This window comes from Anser anser (assembly GCF_964211835.1).
Source record: "Anser anser genome assembly, chromosome: 14".
NCBI lineage: Eukaryota > Metazoa > Chordata > Aves > Anseriformes > Anatidae > Anser > Anser anser.
In genome coordinates this window covers 14,679,363-14,685,362 of record NC_139735.1, presented here as the reverse complement: position 1 = coordinate 14,685,362, position 6,000 = coordinate 14,679,363, and the positions used below count along the sequence as shown (strand labels likewise).

At 42.5% G+C, this 6,000-nt stretch overlaps 1 long non-coding RNA gene across 1 annotated transcript in view; it reads left to right on the top strand.

Moving 5' to 3' along the window:
- Positions 1 to 1,433: 1,433 nt before the first annotated feature.
- The window catches only part of LOC310881217, a 41,527-nt gene continuing 36,960 nt past the window's right edge, over positions 1,434 to 6,000 (top strand). Inside the window, exons 1-3 of the long non-coding RNA XR_014572207.1 lie at positions 1,434 to 1,752; positions 4,963 to 5,083; positions 5,213 to 5,365. This is a non-coding gene — a long non-coding RNA (uncharacterized lncRNA). The remainder of the gene's footprint in view (positions 1,753 to 4,962; positions 5,084 to 5,212; positions 5,366 to 6,000) is intronic.

The following is a 6,000-nucleotide window of genomic DNA, read 5'->3' as shown; positions in this document are numbered from 1 at the left end:
AGCAGGAAGCCCCAGCTATTTGGAACATACCTGGTTGGTACTGGCAGTAGGTGTGTAAAATCCATGCCCAAATCTGCTCATTTACTTCCTTATCACTTGATAAGGAAACACTGCCGATGCCGGCAAGGGCCAGAGGCTGCATCAGAGGGGATTGTTGCTGGCAGAGGGGTGGCGTGGGTATGTCCCCTCAGGACAAGGTGCTGGGTCACATTGCTGCAGCCAGCAGAGCACTCCAGCCATCAGGCCTTCAGGTGCTTGGGGTAGGTAACTGAGCCTGCTGAGATACTTGAGCGTTTTAAGGGTTTTTTCACGACTGGGGGTGACTCGGCAGCCTGACAGAGCACCAATGTGCTTACTGACTCCTTGCTTTGGGTTAGGTAAGAAATGACTCTCAGGCCAAGACCTCTCAATTTCCAAGAGCAGTATATGCTCAAGTGACAGTTGTCTGGCAGTGTTTAAGAAATACAAGTCGCAAAGTGGTCAAGCAGTTGATTGTTCATGGAGTAGCTTTGATTTCTTGAGTGGAGGACCAGTAGGATATCTGTGAGTTCGATGGGATTGAAAAATAGATGGTGAAAATGTTATGTTATGCCTTATATTATGGAGGAAGAGGTTTGTCATCACTTTTCTACCCAGACATAAAGTATGTCTAGTATTTGCTATGAAAAGCCAAGTTTGGGATACTTCGTGTCTATTTTTGCATGTTGTTTAATCCCTCTTTGCCCTGATGGTATTGCATAGGATCTTCATTCTTTGTTTCCATGATCCTTGTCTATAAATACTTGTCAGAAGATGTATTACACTGAAGAATTAAACCCACGCAGCAATACCATGTTTCAAATGACACTACAGCAACAATACAGAGAAGATTAGAGACTGAAGTTGAGATTTAGCATGCAAATAGCCATGATTAATGACAGGTATCCAAGCTGGCTTAAATGAGAAGTGAATTTTAATTCGATGGGTTGATTAGTCTCATTATAGATGGAGCAGGTACAGTACCTGTGTTCTTTTGGGGTGGGGGGAGAGAGCAAGGGAAATGGCCAGAGTTGCAGTAGGAAGCCAATCCTACAAGTATGCCCAGGGGCTGCGTTGGTATGCTGACACACAGTTGACTCCTCTTCCTATCGAGTAAGGTCTTAGAGGGTCTTTTTGCTGGGATTCAGTAGTGCTATATTCAAAAGTGAATTGAAGCAAGGTGCTTCTCTTCTTAAAATGGTAGCGTGTGGTGATAGCTATAAAAACAGACTTGTATTTCTCATTCTCTGAATTCAGTACAAAAGGGACTTTAACTTGAATTTGGACTCACGTTTTTCAGGACAGACTTCAGACTGCCATATCAAAACAAAATATTTTTGATGAAGAATGAAAGGTCAGAGAGGCAAAGCTGCAGTAGATTTGGTAAGGAATAAATTTCTACCAAGTTCCACAAAGAATGGTCATACGAAACAAACTTCTGTCATAGTACTTTTTCTTTGCATAGAGCCTTTGTTGAACTATTCTCTCAGCATATAGTTGAATGTCATTGTAGATATCTTCCTTTGGAATTTAAAGGCTGAGCTTCCTTATGAAAGCGGTTGTGCAGGAGGGAAGTCATTGAAGTGAGAAAATAAGTTTCCAGCAAGTGGAGAACAGAAAAAGAAATCACTACAAAAGCAAACCCCACGGAAGGGGAAGATAAATTGGAGCAGAAAGAAGAAAATAAGTGCAGCAGAAAAGATATGCCCAGTGCTGCATCCCTGCTTAGGCAAGGTGAGACGCCCATTTGTTCCTGCCACAGCTGCACACAAACAGCAAAGAGAAATCCCATCATTTCCTGATTAAAAAGAAGTATTGATATGCAGGCTATACTCTCCAATCTGAAATGAAAACTCGGCGTACCTTCTGCTTATCTCTTCAGCCACGTTCATGCTTTTAATGGTACTGGAGATCAAATTAATATTACTTAAATCAAATTTGTTTTATGGCCTGCTTGTAACTTCTGCCAGAAAAGCTGTTTGTTTTTTTTTTCCTTGTTGCTTGTAGCTGCACAGTGAGAAGTGCAGAGACATTTGGGAGGTGTGTGTGTGTGGATTGTACATAATCTGTGTGAACACGCTGGTATGGTGGAGGATTGTTGCTGGAAAAATTCAATGGCAATATTCAAACACTCTTTTACCATATTCAAACTCCAGATATTGTATTTATTAATGTGTGTACAGGCAAGGGAGTCAAAAGTTGCTGTCGTAGTTGAACACTAGCTGGATCTTGAGGGCTGGGGATCAGTCTGCAGAGCAGTCCTCTGTTATCAGCTGAATAGGCAGTTCATAGGGATTTCCTCATTAAGAAAAGACTTTCTTTTGCCAGATTGCAGTGTCTGTAGCTCCTTTTGATCTCCCTGAAAGATGTGGTTTATGGTGGTTTTTTTCCCTGTTTTTATCTTCATCAAATGTCAATGTTTGTGCTGGCCATAAACAGATTAAGGGCAATAAATAGCTTGTTATAATTATATCAGTTATGCAGTGGATTAAATATTATGGTATGCTTGATAATACTATGTACAGGTAAAACAAAGGTAAAGAATTTATTAACGAACTGAATTTTGTTTTTTCTTTATTCAGAGCTGCATAATCTCAGAGTGGATTGAGGAAAGGTGGCAGTTTCAGGTGAAGGCAGTTAAATGACAGGGATCACAGTTGTATGTGAAGAAAGGGGAGAACAGCAGGTTGGGGACAGTGGGCATCAAGAAGAGATTGCAGCAGGTCTGGGAAGCTGGTCTGCAGAGCCTCCTGGGAAGATGATATAAGAAAGCTGCTTGCTGCTGGAAAGGGCAGGCGATGATCCCGATTGTACAAGAAGATAAGCATTATAAGGGACGAATAGATAGAGCAGTGGAAGCATGTAGGGATAAAATCAGAAAGGCCAAGGAGCAAAATGGGTTATTACAACTAACAAGGGACTTAAGAGATGGCAATAAAAGATTCTAAAAATATGCTGCAAATGAGAGAGATGGCAGGCAAGGAAGATAAACACTGAGTGGTTCAGGGCTGAACTGATGGCTGATGCTTCCTTTAGCCTTCACAACCCAGCTAATTGTGACTGGTTGCTTCCCACCGTTAATTGCCATGAGGAAAGAGAAGCAAGATGGGAACAAGGGCTAAAAATATTAGCTAAGTCAGACAACTTAATTTTGATGAAAATCACTATGGAGGACAAAATCTGTGTGATCTTATAGCTGTTAGAAAATACTTCTGACAATGGGTAGAGAACGGGGGAAATTGAGGAAAATCAACTGTATGTATGATGCGGGGCAGAGAAAAGAGCTTTGGAAGTTAAAAAATATTTGTGCTTTCATTAGCAAAACTTCCCTGGTGGGGATGTTGGAAGCAGTCAGTGCGGTGCTTCTTTATAAGTGAGGTTTTGTTTTGAATCTACTGTACCTGACGCTTTATAACCAAAGTTAGGATATACCATACTGTTGACATTGCTGTTAAAAATCCATTTAAAAATTCCATTTTCCATGTGTCACCCAGTACTAATAGAAACTGGATCTGGTGATTTACTGCTCTGGTCAGGTATGTGCAGCTGGAGACACTGCTTTCTTACAGTTGGCAAGGTAAACTGATAGAAATTGGCATTCAGAATATCATAGCTCTGTACACTTTCATAGAATAAGTGCTAATATTTCATGCAGTTGTGTATAAAAATTATCAGCATTACAGGAGAGGGGTTACACTTTGTCTTTCCTTTGGCTGGTGATGTCCGAGCTCTTAACCTTAGCTTCCCAAAGTGCTTTTATCTAATTAGTTGAATAGAGATAAATTTAGTCTTATGATTTTTATCCCTTTCTTAATGTTCTTCCTGCCTTGGCAGTGGTCATGTAGAGCATTTGGTGAGGTGTGTGGTGTATTTTAGTGTTTGTTTTGTTTTGGTAGGGCTTTTGTTTTTTCCTTAAACTGTGCCACTTCCAATGAAGTCAGGAGCCAGTGGCTGATTTTGACGTGGAATTGAGTTGGGTTGGGAAGACGGGCAACAGAACTACACTTGAGCTGTTTTTGATTTCTTCTTTGAATTCTTTTTTGTCCTGTGAGAAATACTTTTTCCTAATCTTTATGTACAGCAATATACTTATGCGTATTAATTTAGGATCATGAAGTGTCATCAGCTTGTCTTTACATTTAATTTTTTTATGCCACCTTTGCATAGTCCTGATATTTTAAAGCTGTAGAAGATGCATGCTCTGAATGCTGTCTGAGGGTCTTTAAATGTCACCTGGTTGGATGATTTGCTGCATTTCCATATAGATAAATTCTGTACAAATGTGAACCTAAGCAGTGCTGATCTTCAGAATATAAAGTAATGGAACAAGCATGTTGTTAATCTTGTTCTAAAACAGCTACTGTAGTTTTTTATTCATAACTTTAAAAAAAAAAAAAGAATAACAACAAATTGTGCTTTTCCATTTAAGAACCATCTGGGCCTCAGACTTCTTGGAAGGAGCTCCTCAATTATTAGTTTGTGGTTTGTTTTGAAATGTCTGGGTACCACAAGAGCCTCAGTTATGAGGTGCCCAGTGCTGACAGCCCCACACGTGGCTGGCACAAGCTGGGATTTGGATCCCCTGGTGCAGAAGGCATGGAGCTTGCAGCCGCTGTCGGCAATGCCTCGCTTGCAGTGGTCCACAGGCACCCTGGCAGCCGGCTGCGGCTCCCTCCAGGTGGCCTGCAGATCGCTTTTACCACGCGGGGCTGGGAATGTCTAGGATGTGACAAGAGGTGTGTATTTAGGGTTTACCTTGCCTGGAAGGCTCCCTTTTTTCCCCTTGGGGGGGGGGGGAAGGGGGAAGAACACCAGCAACTTGCTTTAAGAACCAACTTGCTTTAAACTTTCCAAGCTTATCTATTCCTAAAGCAGTCACCTACAAATAGCTGCAAAGTAGTAGCAGGATTTTTTGGGGTTGTTTTCTTACCTTTTTTTTTAAAGGCTCTTCTATTGTGACAGCTTTATGCAGTACTTCTTTATGTCCATGTGGGTGGATTTCTGAGGTTGGAGTGCAGCGGTGGAAGTGCTGCATTACCTTCATCTCCTACCTTAACCCTCCCTGGTGAGACTACTGGTGTGGTATTGTCCCAACAGTTCTTTGACTATAGCTTTAAATCCTGTTCTCAGTATTGGTCTGCCACACGCGTTCAATGTAATCTGTGTGTTTCTGTCATCTCCCTTGTGTTTGCAGGCTTCTCTGTGCCCTGGCCAAGCAACCTCTTTTAGCTACTAAAAAGACAATAGTTTTTGTGGCTTTTTGAACGCAATTTACTATGTGACTTCTGAGAGGCGGTGTGACAGACTGGAGTTTGATCATCTGCATGCAGTGCCTGCTTGGACTAAGGTAAAAATGAGGTGTCGTTCAGCAGCCCTGGCCTGAAGCTGCTGCTGTGTTTAACAGCTGAGTCAATTAAACATCTGACGCTTCTGCTGAAATCAGCACTAACAGCACCATTGGCACTTATTTCTCATCACTGTGTTGGAAATGGGATGGCTTGTCCTGAGCTGGTGCCTCAGGAAGCTGCCTGCAGAGCCCCAGCCTTGAGCAGCTTATGTACGTGCACAGCCAAGTCAATTCACTTCTTTCCTCATCTGCAGAGGCAGAACCTCTCTGCTAACACATGTGGCTATGCCAAGACCAAGCCAACGGGTCCTACACTTAACATGCAGACAGTAGGACACACTTAAAGAACTGTCACCTCAGGAAATGCAGAAGTACCTCACCGGATGGCAACTTTAGGGGAACACACCTTGGATAAATTGATTCTTAAGCCTGTGCTGAGCATTTACCTGAGGGATGGTGGCAGTGTATTCTGCTCTGGAGAAGACTGGAGTGCAGTCCTGCTGGGACTTTCCAGGACAGAAGCTGCCAGGAGTGGTTGCAGCAGGGCGAGCAGTGGTACTTTGTTCTCTGGCCAGCCCTGCAGCACACAGCAAGAACACTGGGGAGATGGGAACGCTTCTGGGATGCAGGCAAGG